Source organism: Dendrobium catenatum, unplaced genomic scaffold, assembly GCF_001605985.2.
Source record: "Dendrobium catenatum unplaced genomic scaffold, ASM160598v2 fragScaff_scaffold_82, whole genome shotgun sequence".
Lineage (NCBI taxonomy): Eukaryota > Viridiplantae > Streptophyta > Magnoliopsida > Asparagales > Orchidaceae > Dendrobium > Dendrobium catenatum.
The window spans coordinates 149,078-165,665 of record NW_021318544.1 but is presented as its reverse complement, the minus strand read 5'-3'; positions in this window follow the sequence as shown (position 1 = coordinate 165,665).

Below are 16,588 nucleotides of genomic sequence, written 5' to 3'. Positions count from 1 at the left end.
CCTCATTATATGCCCAACAAAACTCATCCAGGAGGTGCAACTAACCACAAAGGACATCCAGCACACTAAAGGATTAGCAATGATCCAAAAAATAATAGCGAAACAAAATATACAAAAGCACTGACATAAAGGGTGCAGGCAAAATGAGCTCAGGATAAAATGGAAAAATTGAACCCAGCAAACATCAGTAGGATAAACCCAATACCGCTCCATCCAACCATCCATCAAAGGCAAAAACCCCCAAGAAATCAGCTATAATAACCACCAAAATAAGGCCATAAAAAAAGCAGCCACCCACACCCAGAAGGAGGAAAACCTGAATAGAAAACCAAAAAAAAAAACAGGAAGTATAAGGGCCTTCCAAGGAAAACCAACACGGCCTCCAAGGAAACAGCAACAGGCCAAACAGAACACCCCCAACAATACCAGCTCAACTGAAAAAAAGAAAGACCCCAGGCAACCCAGCAAACTACCAGAAAACAATTAACACTCCCAAAATCGAAGAAAGCCAACACAGCAACCAAAAACCCCCAGCCCCTACCAGAAATCCCATAAAAACCCACCACCAAATGGGCCAAGCAGAGCCAATTCCCAACATAGTAGTAGGAGGAAGGAGAGCAACAACTAGGATATCCTTCAAAAGAGAAACCATTTCAATCACAACTCAGCCCCAAAAATCCAAAATAATTAACCAAGACATGCAACACCACATCTGAAATACAAAAAAGAGCATGCCCACCAAGAAAAGCACCAGTAAAAAACCAACACCAGGAAAAAGGCCAACCGAGCCAAACCACTAGAAGGGTAGCAGCAGAAGGGAGAACCTCACAAAATTCATATAAGAAAAATAACAAAAAATTACCTCCTAACATAAGGCAAACAGAATTTATCCAATCTTAAGAGCCCTTTTAAGGGAACATGTAAAATTTGTATATAATAGTTTTTTATTTAATTAAAACCCTCAGAGGGGCCTATGCGCTAATATAAAAAAGTGATTACAAGGTCCTTAAGGGAGACGATCACCTTACTAATGCTCCAACGAGCGACAAAAATAAAGAAAATAAAACCTAGGAGCCAACAATCTCCACTAAGAAGGAGTAAAAAAAACCCAAAGTACAATCTGCTAATGCTACAGAGAAGCATCCAAAAAAAAAAGATAAAGGATAGGAATGAAAGCTCAATCTCTTTGTAAAAAATGTTGATGACGATCTGAGTCATTTTCACCAGCAACAAAATAACAACATAGCCAACGGGTGAAGTACAAAATTGAATAATAAAACCCATTGATATAGAAAAAATAATACTAAAAATGATAGAGAAATGATCAAAGTCGATGTAGCAAAACTGATCTAATTGAACTACCACTGAAAACAAAAATAGGTAATTTGACTGATAAAGCTCAAGATTAAAATAGTAATAGAAGACTCATCAAGGTAATCCATAATCCACTCAATCCAACCTTCAGGTGCATAGACCAACCAACTTTTTAAAAAACCCTAGCAACTAAGGGTAGCACCACCAAACCAAGATAAAAGCATCAAGCTGCCAGAAACACCCAAACCATAGGTACAACATACAAATAACATAAACCCAACACCAAAATAGAACAGCTCAAGGCCCCTCTCAACAAGCCGGAAATCCTTCAAAAATACACAGAAATATAGGCTAAAGGAAAACCAACAGCTAACATGGAGCAGATTCCTAACCAACAGCCCAGGTAAATGGAGACCATAGTCACAACTACCTAGAAACCCATTAAAACCAGTATAAAAACCCTCAGCAGTCCAAACTTGCACCCTGAAGGAAAGAGAAAACCAAAGGGATAAACTCTCAGCACCATGACCATTGTAATCATAGCTCAAGTCTAAAACCCTCCAGACCACAGCAACAAAGATGAGATCCAAAAGATGTAGCCATGAGCTAAAATACAGCATCCAAATGATGACAGCCAAAATGAAACAACCAACAAAAGAAACATGGAAAAAGAAACCCATCACAAAATACCCAACAACACTACAAACAAACAAATGCCAAGAATCAAACCTCCAGCAACCACAATTAGAAAAGGTTGTACACACCTCCAGTAATATGAACCATAAAAGCACCCAGATGACTCAAGAAGCACTAGAGACCCAGAGAGGAACCAAAAAACCAAAGAGGATAACAAAGAGTCACCATAGAAACCCCATAACTGGTCTTAAATAGATCTGAGATACTACTAGCAGCAGCAATTATAGAGAGCGACACACTTCCACAAACCAGAAATGCCCAAACTTAATAAAATAAGGATAAGGCTATACACACCCAGCAAAGTGAAAAATTGATAGTACCAAAAAAGGATAAAGCACCTTCTCAGGAGACCATTTGGCCAAAGAAAACTCCACAAATGCCTAGCCAAAAGAGGCCTACCAGCACACTCTTCAGACAGAGGAAAAACAAACCTAGACACAGGAAATAGAAATATTAAAAAGCCCCACCCCACAAAAAACCTCAATACAATAGGCAACTAACAACCCACCAAAGATATAAACCACTTATGGAGTAACATAAGGAATACCCAATTCTTCCAGTTTGATCAAACCACATAGAGGAACAGGAATAGTAGCCCAAATTTGCAAGCCATGAAGCACACACATTCCCCTCCTTATTAGTGTGCATAAACTCATAATTCAAAAAGACCAAAAGATTTTTAATTTCTTTAATCTGGTAAAAGCAATCAGAGATACAAACTTTATCCCCCTCAACTAAAAAAGGCCAGAAATCATACTCAGAGTTTAGCTTAATAAGTAAATTAGTTAAATTAAGGAAAACACATAATTGAATATCATAAAGAATGGCTAAAGTCATAGCATTACCATAATTACCAGGAAGAGTAGGCCCAGCAAAGGTAAGAATCAGGCAACCATTATTATCCCTGATGGTACCACCACTACCATCAGAAGACTCACCATAAGCACCATCCACATTCAATTTAAAAAAAAAAAAAAATCTAGGAGGTTTAATCCAATAAATAATATTAGCACGAGTAAGAGTCGGAGCATCCATCCACCTACTCCCTAAAGTCTTGCCAATAAAAAAGTAATTCTTGAAGTTCTTATAAGAAAGTAACTTAATAGCTACAAGCGAGTTTACCTTATCCTTAACCCTCTTAATCACATTATGTTGATTCATTTTCACATTATTAAAAATAAAATTATTCCTTTCTAACCAGAGAAACCAGAGAATAAGAGAATGAATAACATTATGAATGTGCCCTTTAGAGTTAATAAATCAAGTAGTAATCATAGATTTAATGGAGAGCTTGCCATTGAAGCAATTTAGATGAACAAATCATCAAAATAAACCCAAGTTCTAACAGCAATAGGGCCATAAATAAAGGCATGTTGCACATTTTCCAAATGGCAACAACATTGACACTTGAAAGCCATACTAAAACCTTTTTTAGTGACATTATCATCCGTGGGTAAAAATCTATGCAAAGTTCTCCAAACAAAGACAGAAAAAGTAGAAGGAATGCTCTTATGCCATATAAAATTAAAAATATTATCAATATTGTGTTTAGCTCTAAAAGTATGCCAAGCATCCTTTAAGTGGAAACCACCATTTATGGAGAAATCACATAAAATAGTATCCTTCGACTTAGTGTTGATAGGTAAGTTTAAAATGAGATGAGTAATGAAATCAGGAATAACATTAAAGAGTTTTTCATAATCCTAATAATTATCATTAAAAAAAACCAAAGCAGTAGAAAAAGAATTTAAAATAGAGTTAATAGAGTGTTTACCTAACCACCGATCTTGCCAAAAGAAGATATTACCATTACCAAGCCCCCAAGAAATAAAGGGTTCCACCTCCCATTTAACTTTGTAAAGCCTTTTCCACACTCTAGGATCACCTTGTTTAGAAATACAGTTAGTAGGATGCTTGCCAACACAATACTTATAAATCATAAAGTTAGCCCAAAAATTATCCCTAGAGCGCAAATTGTACCAAAGTTTAAAAGAAAAAGCCTTATCCATGTCATAGAAATTCTTACAACAAAGACCACCTTCAGCCAAAATACCACAACACTTATCCCAAGCAGCCCAATGAATTTTAGAGCTAGAAGAAGTGCCTTTCCAAAACAATTTGTTAATAAGTTTTTGAATTATATCACAAACAGTTTGAGTCAAAAAAATAGTTTGAAAACTATAAATACGTAAAGCACAATGAACACTTTTAATAAGAGTAACTCTACCACTAAAGCTAAGGATATTGGACCCCCAAGAAAGCAATTTGTTTTGGACAGAGGCAATAAGATCATCAAATAGAAAAGATCTCCTCCTCCCATTAAAAAGAGGAACACCTAGATATTTGATGGGCAAGTGAGCATGTGTAAAACCAGTAAGATTTTTAATAACAGAAATACGATCATTAGAAATTCTTTTGGAAGTAATGAAACAACTTTTGTTTTTGTTAAAGGCTAAGCCACTAACCAACTCAAATTGATAAAAAAAATTCCATAAGTTTTTTAATATTATTTCTAGAAGCATTAGTAAAAATAATAAAATCATCCGCAAAGCATAAATAGGATATGGGAAACCCTCTCAAAGTTATAAAATAAAGGCCAAGATTAGCATCAAACAACCTTAAAAGCCCGAAGATAGAAATTCAGCATCTATAATAAAAAGAGCAGGGGAAATAAGATCACCTTGCCTTAAACCATGAGAGGCTTTGAAGAAGCCATGATTCGAGCCATTAACAATGATAGAAAAATAAACGTCTTCATTACAATTCTTAATAAGCTTGATAAAAATAGAGTCAAAACCAAAAACTCTAAAATAAGATAAAGAAAATTCTAGTCAATATTATCATAAGTTTTAGCAATATCAAGTTTGAGAATTAAATTACCCACTCTAACTCTAAAATCCAAATCTTGACAAAATTCCTAAGCCAACAAAATGTTATCCGTAATGGCCCTACCTTTCATAAAGCCCATCTGATTAGGAGATATAACTTTAGGCAAAATAGAAGTAAGACGATTCATAATAATTAGAGATCATTTTTTTAAAAAAAGTGCAAAGATTAATATGTTTAAAATCATTCCAAGTGGTAATAGCATTATTTTTAGGAATAAGCACAATAGAGGTTGAAGTAAAAAATTTAGGTATAGAGTTACCAACAAAGAAATCTAACACAACATTAAAAATATCATTATTAATAATATGCCAAGATTTTTGGAAAAAAAGAGTGGTAAAACCATTAGGCCCAGCTACATAATCACTATTCATTTCCAACAAAATCTCTTTAACCTCCTCATAGGAAGGCGTTCTAGAGAGATTGATGTTATCCTCATGAGAAACAAGAGAAGGAATGAAAGAATGATCAATAATCTGAGTAGGATTGAACACTTTATTGAAACGGTTTTGAAAATGATGCACAGCCAAATTAGCAATCTCGAGAGAGTTATCAGTGACAAAACCATCCTCTTTTTGGTTTTTAGTAACACTGTTTTTAACCCACCCTTTTTCTTTTAACCAACTCATGGAAATATTTAGTGTTTTTATCACCTTCAACCAAGTGCTTAGCAACAGCTTTTTTCCTCTAAAAAATCTCCTCCTTACTTGCAAATTAAGAAGGTCCTCTTTCAACTTCTTTAAAAGGGAGAAATTATTATCCATAGGATCATCTTGGCAAGCCAACTCAAGAAAGTTAACCAGGTGTTCAACATGCATAATACTAGAGAAAATATTTTTAAAATCATGATGATTCCACCAATTTAAAACTTGTTTCAATCTTTTTAGCTTAAACCAAAGTCTTAACACAAATTCTAAAGGAAGGACAACCAATGCCCCTCACATTCCAAATAATTTCATAATACATAAAACAAATATTAGTGAGAAGTATGCAATCGAGTGTTTTTAGGAGATTGTAAAGAGATAAGCTTACGCTTCCTTCCTCTTTCAATATGAACTTTAATAAAACTAAAAACATTATCATCATTGGCAAAACATTTAGCAGCAATATGCATATCTTCAGTATCAGTCAAAGCATCATTAGTATAATAAGAAGTTGAGAGAGCCTTACTACCACTAGGATGTTCCCTAAGAGCAGTTTGTTGAGGACATTCATCCTCTAAAATGTCTCAATTCATTTCAATACACTCTTCCATGCCTTTAGAGATGGGCAAGCCAATCTCCATAGGAACAAATTCACCTTCCTCTAAAGGGATGTCAATCCTCTCTCCCTCTATGGAAGGCACTTGAAAAGTCAAAACTTCCTGTTAATTTAAAGGTTTAGAAGTAGCAGGGATAACCATAACACCATTAGACTCATAACCATTTCGAGTAAAAGTTCACAAAGGGTTAGTTTCGACCATGACATTATCGAGGACTTCAATACTAGACAAAGTATCCTTTAATCCTTATCACTGTCTACAATAGGAAAGCCAAAAGATTGAACAACAACTCCCTAAACTTGATTTAATAAAGCCACATTAGGATTAGAAGGAAGAGGGTCCTTCACATTACCCACCGTCGGCTTCTCAAAATGTTGAAGATGATACCATTATTATCCTCTAAATTGACAAGAGCATGATTAGAGACAACCTAAGCAATCACCCCCCTCATTATGTTTCAATGATTCCTTTTCTTTATAAAGCTGAGGATGTTTTCGATAACAGTTATTCATGCTATGTCCGTGCATCTTACAAAAAGAGCAAAAAATAGGTAAATTTTCAAACTCAATTTTTTGGAAATACCACTTGACTTCAGACCCAATCCATATCTTAGTAGGATGTTTTTTAGAGACATCAAGTTCAGCTAGCACCCGAGCAACAGATGGCCTGGACACAGCAATTGTAGCTTTGTCTATTTGTAACGGTCTCCCAAAAATAGAAGCCATACCAAAAGAAGTTGACGATTAAAGAAATGCAGCCTCAAATTCAAAAAAACCAATCTAAACCGGAGCAATAAGGGATTCCTCCCTCACATCAAAATCTGGTGTCCATTTAAGCAAACATATTTAACAAGATTGAATATAATAAGATCTCCTAGCAAAAATATGACTATAGTCAAGAACGTTAGCAAGTTGGATAGAAACATGACGTTGATCAAGCAAACCAATATGAAATGATCCAGAAAGTTTGAGGTTTAGAAAAAAATTTTCAATCACATCCAGGTTTGGACGCCTCAAGATGAATTTTCCAACAAGTGTCAAAGCATAGGGCACAGCTAACTGGTCAACAACTGAGTCTTCAAACAAAAGCGCAGGGCAGCCCTTGAAAGATGACTGCACAAATTTCAGGTTAGCGGTAGAAGAAGATGAGCCAGCTAATACATCTTTAAAAGATCATATTTACCCCTCAGCAATAGAGGAAGATATTGGGTTCGATGACGAGGGGGTCGTCATCGCCCAACACCGAGAAACCATGCAAAATGATGAGGAGAAAAACCAAAGATCGATAAAAGCAAGAGGAATAAACGAAAAAATCAAAAGAGACAGCCACGGGAAGATCAAACTAGCGCACGGAGAAGGAAGCCCTAGAATCACCCTAAAATCGCCTCTGAACCCAGAGCTCAGATAGACGTTGCTGGTAAGGACTGATTTTTTGATTTGATGAAAATTTATATATAATAGTTTTTTTTTTAAACCCTCAAAGGGGCCTATGCGTTAATATGGAAAAAGCAATTACAAAGTCCTTACTGGATATCATCAGCTCTTTAATGCTCTTACGAGCTACAAAAGAAATCAAAATAAAACCTACAAGCTGATTTTCTCCTCTAAGCAAAAATACAAAATAGACCAGTAACATTCTAATGATGCAATATAAAAGCATCCAAAAAAGAAAGATATTATATATGAAATAAACCTCAAACTTTCTACAAAAAAATATTGAAGGCAGCAAGAGGCATCTTCACCTACAAAAAGAAATAAAAAGGAAGGGTATACCTACAAAAAAGATAGGTTAAACGATGACAGTGAAATAGATGATAGCTAAGAATCAAAAATAAGGAGCAAATAAAGCTCCCAAAATAGCCAATCTTGGAACTCAAATTTAAAGAGCTCAGAGTATGCATAATAAAATAAGCTTCATTTGGGAAATCCACATACCACTCAATCCTACCTTCAGGGTACCCCAACACCACCTTAGCAAAACCCATCCAACAAACCAAATTGGCCCTAGTAAGAAAGCACTGATTACTCAAAATCTCAGCATTAGAAGCCCCGCTAATCCACCAAAACCAAAGAAGCTGCCTGTAGAAGATTAACCAGTTAACAAAGAAACAGAGCCTGCAGTTAACACCACAACCAACACAAGGAAGCAACAGCCAGGTGAGACCAATCAAACTAGCACCAACACAAACAAAACATGACAGCCAGCAATCATCACCTAGAAGATACCTCCAACACCCCATATACTGAAAGTAGGAGAGCAACAATTGGACATGCCATCAGTTATAAAACTCTAAAAATCATGGCTCAAGTCCAAATTAACTAAGATAGCAGCTAAAAATGAAAAATAGAATGATGGCAGCAGTAGAAAAAAAAATCCATAAGTCCTAAACATAGCAACCAACTGAGGCATAAACAGAGAAACATCAATCCATAAGTTACCCAAAATCCCAACATTAGAAATTTTAGGTTTATTTTATTATTTTTTTAATTAAAACCCACATAGGGGCCTACACATTGATATAAAAAATGATTACAAGGTCCTTAAGGGAGACTATCAGCTCATTAATTCTCCAACGAGCTACAAAAGAAAAGAAAATAAAACCTAGGAGCCAACAATCTCCACTAAGAAGGATTACAAAAAAATCATAAGTACAATCTACTGATGTTACAAAGAAGCATCCAAAAAAGAAAGATAAAGGATATGAATAAAAGCTCGATCTTTCTACAAAAAAAGTTGATGACAATCTGAGTCACTTTAACCTGCAAAACAAAATGACTACAAAATACAAGGGTGAAGTACACAAAAGAATAATTAAACCCATTAATATATAAGAGAATAATACTAAAGTTGATAAAGAAAATTTCCAAGTAGCTGTAGCATAATTGATCAAGATGGAGGCACCATTGCAAGCAAGGATATGTAATTAGACAGATTAAGCTCAAGATTAAAATATTAATAAAAGCATCATCAAGATAATCCACATGCCACTCAATCCAACCTTCATGAGAAAAGCCCAACCAATTGTTTAAATAATCCAAGCAGCTAAGGGTGGAACCACCAAACTAAGAAAAAACAACAGGCTACCAAAATTAACCAAACCAAAGTTACATAGCAACCAAAACACAGAAACCCACCACAAAAATCGAACAGCTTAAGGTCCCTCTCAACAAGCCATAAATCCTCAAAAATAACACATAACAGCAGGGCAAAAACAAACCGGCATCAACCATGGGATAGAATCCTAATGAGCAGCTCAGGTAAATGGAGACCAAAGTCACAGCTGCCCAGAATCCCATCAGAACCAATACATAAACCCCCAACAGTTCTAAATTGCTTCCTAAAGAAAAGAGAACACCAATGGGATAAACTCTCGGCACCATGATCATTCCAATCATAGCTCCAATCTAAAACCCTCCAGCCTACATCAACAAAAATGAGATCAAAAAGATGCAACTAGGAGCTAAATGATAACAGCCAACAAGAAACAGTTAACAAAGGAAATAAGGAAAAGGCAACCTGTCACATCAAAACAAACATAACTATAGAAAAATAAATGCCAAAACTGAAACCCCCAGCAACCACAATTATAACCAACAGCATAATGGGCCATAATAACACCCAGACGAATCCGAAAACACCATAAACCCAACATAAAACCAAAAATACAATAGAAAAGCACTAAGTGACCACATAAACCCCATAACAGGTCTAAAAAAGATTTGAGATAAATCCAGCAATATCAGTTACAAAAAGTAGTACACTTCCTCAAAACAAAAATAAGGTAAGAATTTGACACATCCAGCAAAGAAAAGAACTAGAAATCCCAAAGGAGATAGCACCTTCTCAGACAATCAACAGACCAATCAAAACTCCATAAAAGCCAAGCCAAACTAAGGAAACCATCACACTCCTCAAACAAAAGAAAACCAAACCCAGAATCAGGAAGCAACACCATGAAAAAACCGCAACCAACAATAAACCACCACAACATGGGCAACCAGAGACCCACCAATGGAAACAACCACTAAGGATTAATATAAGGAATACCCTGTTCATCCATATTGAGCAAACCATTCAGACGAACAAGAACAGCAGCTCCAATGACATTAGTAAAATAAGGGTACAGCCCCATTGCATAAGCTAAGAGGCATACCCATTCCCCTTCTTATTAGTATGCATAAATTCATAATTCAAAAAGCCCAAGCGATTTTTAATTTCTTTAATCTGGTAAAAGCAATCAAAGATACAAACCGTATCCCCCTTAACTTAAAGGGTTGTAATTCAAACTCAGAGTTCAGCTCAATAAGAAGATTAGTTAAATTAAGAGAAACACATAATTGAATACCATAAAGAATGGCCAAAGTCACAGCTTTAACATAATTACCAGGAGGAGAAGGCCCAGCAAAAGTAAGAATCAAGCAGCCCTTGTTATCCTGATGGTACCAGCACTACCACTAGAGGACTCACCCACAAGCACCATCCATATTCAATTTAAAAAAATTCTAGGAGATTTAATCCAATAAATAATATTAGTACAAGCATGATTTGGACCATCCATCCACCTGATCCCTAAAGCCTAGGTCTATTTTTTAGTGATTCCCAAAATAAAGTTTATTAGGGTTTGGTGTTTTGACTGCAAAAGGAACTTCAAATTTCATGAAATTTAACACTCAAGTTGTTACTAACTTGAAGCTAAAACCATTAAATTTTGAGCCCATTTGTTGGATTTTTGTTTTTTTATGATTTTCTATTCGTGAGATTTGATTTAGGTTTATTTTATGTTTAATTGAATATTCATTACAATTGATATGATGTTTATTTTTCCTTTACTATTATTGAATATGAGTTTAATAGAAGTGATTTCATATTTTTTTTATTTTTCAAAATTAGTAAAGAATTTTTCAATTTATTATTCAGAATTAAGGTTTTGCTTTTGGGGTTGAAAAGGATTTGTGACTTTACTAATGTAAATTTCTCAAACATTCATGAAATTTTAATAAAAAATCATCACTAGCCTAAGGTATGATCCTTGGAAATTTTAGGGCATTTGGAGTTGTATCTCGTTTTTAATGATTTATTCAATTAATTATGTTATTTTAGCATATTCAATTATTAAAAGGTTTCTAAGGTATAATAAGATGCTTTAGTTATTTTGTTCTAGATTCTTTGTGATGTTTAGGTTCTACTAAATTTTAGAGTAATTTTTTATCATTTTAATGATTATTACTAAATTTCCAAAAATTCAATGTAACTAGATTTTTTTTCTTTATTTTATATTTGTTCACTTGCATAAATTCAATGTAACTAGATTAACCCTATATGACTTGAAATTAGGGCTTGTTTATATTATGAAAAAATTAACTTAAATCAATATGAATTTAAATCCAAAAGTCAAAATTGACCTATATGATCACAATAAAATTTGGAAGAATTTGGAGCATTGGTTATTTTCTTATAATATTTTCAAAATTCCTAGACCTAAGATACTAACATTTTGCAATCAAAAGATCTTTGTTAATACTGATTCAAATTCTTTTCTCTAACCTTGGTAAGACACACATCCTACAAAAAATTTAGAATAAAATTTCTTATGGATTCAAAAATGAATTTTCAAAGTTATATGTCAAATAATGACTACTATTTTGCAAAAAAAATGAAGGGGGTAAGATCCCTCAAATCCTCTTGGGAAAAGTCAAGGTTGTTTATAACATCTCTAAGATTCCCCAAAACCAATTTGAGGACTATCAAAAGTGTTTATGCATGCAAATTGGCTAAGTAATCCATTTTAATGACTATAGAATTTATTGCAATGGATTAATCAATATTCCATGGAAGCATTTTTAGAAAACTCATCATTAAATTTTGAATCCAAATAGGTATTGCATGCAAGATTTGGATCAAAATTGAATTTCCTATAGTTTTTCAAAGTTATACTAAATTAAAATGATTTAATTGACCTAAATTTTATTTTACTAAACTAGCTACTAACTCAACTACCATTAATGTGTGCATGGTCCAATTGGGTGAGGCTTAAAATGATAGAGTCCACTATACAAATTAGGATCAACATGAGTCATCTCTAATCTAAGATTGGACATAGTATATTAAAATGGCTAAAACCTACATGATTAAATGAAATTCCATCGAATAAATTTAGGGCCATTAAAATAAATAGATCTGGATGAATGTCCTTGATTTTATCTCCCACCTCCAACTTAAAACCTAGCCTTCCATAGGAAATCATCTGAACTAGAAAACATACTTGCAAAAACCCTATCTTATTATGACTTCTACATGCTTAATTACTTGCCTACTTATTTTAAGATTAAAATTTAAATCTTGTAAATTAAATCCAAACTAAGAGAATTATCTTAGTTTTCAAAAGATAAATTCTCCTAAATCTTGTTGATTGTCACGGTCAACACTAATACTTTTTGGGAACCAAAAGTGGTCACCAAACCTATTTGGGGTCTATTTGTTGAACTCATTTTTGTATGAGGCAAAGAACACTTTATATATCCACATCATATTCAAATCAACACTGCCTTAGTATAGGTTTAACCTAGAGAATCTCTAAAAGGTAACCCAAGGACCTAGTCTTAGCTAACCTTAGCTAGTTCATACCTTTAAGGGACCTTTTGATAACACTAGAAAACTTCATTAATTGACTGCATAATATTCCTAAACCTAAAATCTAAATCAAACCTAAATGTAACAATGTTTCACTCAAATTACCTATAATGCCACTTATTGGTTACACTTGACCAAGCCCATGTCCATAAAATTGTGGATCAGCCAAACCCTTCCAAGACCCTTCATAAAGTAATTTGATCCATCCTTGATCATTGAATTCTTTGGGTTGACCATCTTTGAAAATTTTACAAAGTTACCCAACATTTCTTAAATTTAAAAAAATGAGAATCTTGGTTAACATAACCATCCTATACTTTTCCATCAAACCTCAAAACTTCCTAAACACTTCCTTGAACACTTATAAACCTATGTGAGCCCTTGATCCACCAGGGTTTACCATGGCTAACTAAGTCAACCATGTTTGTTCCACTTGACCTATACACCCTTTTCAATGTCCAAAATAATTATAAACCTTGGTATGGTGTTATAAACCATTGATACACTTCCTTGAACTAACCCAAGCTTATTGGAACCCTTTGCCCACCATAGTTCACCTTATTTTACCAAGTCAACTATGAATGGCTTAGGTGATACATACACCCTTAATATGCCTTCAAACTCAATGTTCATCAAACCTTTGACTAAACCCATCCCAACAATAAGATTATTTCCCAAACAACCACCCTAGCCAACCCTAGCCTTAGGCTAGCATGGTTTACCTAATTGGGCTAACCCAAGTTATCCTAAAGGGGTCAAAACTCAAATTAAATTCACCAAAACTAAATCAATGATGCCCATATAACCCAATCTACCTTAAACTTCCCTAAACCCATTATAGAGCGGTTGAGCCCAAGTTAGCCACAGACTAACCAAAAAATTCAAAACATTGATCCCATCTGCATCGAATCATGACCATCTAATCAATTCAACTTGCCTCAATCCTCTATCCTCCTCTGGACACCTTCTTGCACTCCAATGAATGAATTTGAATTAGCTAAACTAACTAGTATGGCCTTGGATGACTAAAATTTCATCTATGTAAATTTCCAATTCTTATTAAGCACTCCCAATTTTCATGAGGCTATGTTTCTATAATAAATTCTCCAAGCTTCCTATGAGAAAGAATAATTAATCCACTTTAAATTTCCTACCTCCTAGAGCCTCATTATTTGAATTTGAGTTAGCTCTAGTGAGGCCTTGATGCTAAAAAAGAATTTTTATGATATGATGTCTCCTAGTGGTTGCATATTGAAGAAGAAGTGTCTTTGCAACCAAATGAATCTAACACAAGAAAAATCCCAACCAATTCACCAAAATATCTAGTAATTTCCAAACCTAGGCTCATTCAATATGGGGTTTGGGACATTGTAAAGAGAATTGTTAGTCTATGGAACTCTATATGTTAGATTTGTCATTCTCTTCACATAGATCCTACTATATCAATTTGATTGGGTTTTATCGATTTGAAGGCATGTATCAAACCATATTGTACAATTTTCTATAACGGAATGTGAGAGCTTAAAGATGAAATCATGGCCATTCGTTCTTTCAAAATCCATAGAATGATCTTAATTTTATCCTATGCAATTATATATGTTAGTTCATAGTTTTGATGTTTTTAATCATTGCCATTTTATTTCAGATCGAATAGTTAGGATTTATGTTGATATGTCACTATGGTCTATGGTTTTCAATTAGCCAATCAACTTCCACCATGTGGAAGGTGCACGCATTCAACACCTGATAATATAAATGATTTAATTCATGAATTTAATTTCATTTAGTAGCTAACTATATAAATTGTTTAATTCATGAATTTAAATCCATTTAAATACCAAAACTTAAAAATTTTATTTCTATCGATCTAATGATCCAATTGCTATCATTAGACCCTTAATGAATTTGTTTTGATGAGCCTTGTCCATTAAATTTATTTGAAGGGCAAGATCAATAGTTTATTTTTGTACATAACTAATATAGTATATTTACTATTTAGCAGAATTTACTAACTTAAAAACCTTTGATGATCTTCAAATTTTGTATTAGGACATCTTAGAGCATGCATCATTAATTTTTCTCAGACCAATTTGAATCCTTTTATGACCTTAATAGAATTTTGAATTTTCTAGGTAATATTTTGACCTAGAAATTCAAATTTTCTTAACTATAAATCCATAGAGAATTAGGTTGTGTAATTTGTGTGGCTTGTGTGCATGTGTAAAAGTGTTAGAGCCAATAATTTAGCATATTGCCTCTTTCTAGTTTGAACTAATTAAATCCTTAAATGTCTAGGGCTAGAATTATATAAAATAGTAGAATGATATAAGTGATCCCAAATTTTAACATCAAGTTTCTAAGGTCCTTAAGAATTTGTGCATTTAATTCCAAAAGCATTTGAGTTCATTTAGTAATTATATAAAAATAGTATAATGACATAAATGATCCCAAAATTTTATGTAAACTTTCGAAGGTCCTTAAAAATTTGTGGATTTATTTTCAAAAGCATTTGAGTTCATTTAGTCATTTAATTAGCAAACCCTAAACACAATCTTTTACCGTTCGTTTTGTGTGGGGTCCTCTACGGATGGAAAAGGCTGTGATGAATGATGTTTCTTGTTCCTATTCCATTCCTTTTCTTAGAATCTTATTAGGTTATTTTGCACTCGTGCTTAGTGGGGATCACCTGCTCTTGGGTTTTTTTTTGCTTTTTTTTTAATAACTAATTTGGGTTAATGGCTTTATTTTGAGCATTACCGAGCTAGAAAACCCATTTAAGGACTTGTAACCCCTTTTTTATATTAACGCGTAGGCCTCTTTTTGTAGGTTTTAACCAAAAAAAAAAAGAAAATCTAAAAAAATAATAAATAAATAAATATTGAAAATCCTAAAAATATAAACTAAATTGTATATTATAAATAATAAAATGGTTAATGAAGAGAATTTTTTTTTAAATACCTAATTTTATTTTTTGAACATTAATAAAACTTGTATAAAAATAAATCATTAAAAAAAAGCCATTGACCCAAATGGTCCCAAATTTTCAGAGATTTCATATTAGGTTATCACTGACCTATGTCAAAGGTTTTATGATGATTTGAGGCCATTTAGTACTATAAATAACAAAACTTAATTCCCTTAATATTAACCTTTAATTAAAAAGGTCAACTTTGAAATTTTATATATAATTCACTAATAATTATAAAAATTTAAATTCAATTGTTATACACTATGAATAAACATAAAAAATAACATAAAAATAAATTTTTTTCAAATTCTAATTTTTAAAGCCAAAGTAAAACTTTGGTCAACCATAAGTTTAGCCCTTAATAAATTTAAAATTTAATAAAACACCAAAATCCTAAAAATCCCAAATTACTCCACATATTCATATATCGATAATCAGGAAATTAATGACTCATTGACCAAATTTATGAAAATTGGAATTCATTTGGTGGCCTAATCATTAAACCTTAATTCTTTTATATATAATTTTTTTTTCTCAAAAACTAAATTTAGAAAATTTAGAAGTGATTCATAAGATTTGATAAAAACATAAAATCAATTGGACTTCACTTTAAATAAACCCAAAAACATTATATAAATTAAATCAATCAAAATTTAAATCTTAAGTTAAAGTCAAACCTTAGTCAAAGCTAATCTTAAAAATGAAATCAATATAAAAAATTCTTAAACTTTAAAGTCAAACCTTGGTCAAAGTTAAACTTAAAAAAGAAATCAATATAAGAAATTATTAAAGATTAAAAGGTGATAGAAATATCTTGGAATAATGAGGTCATG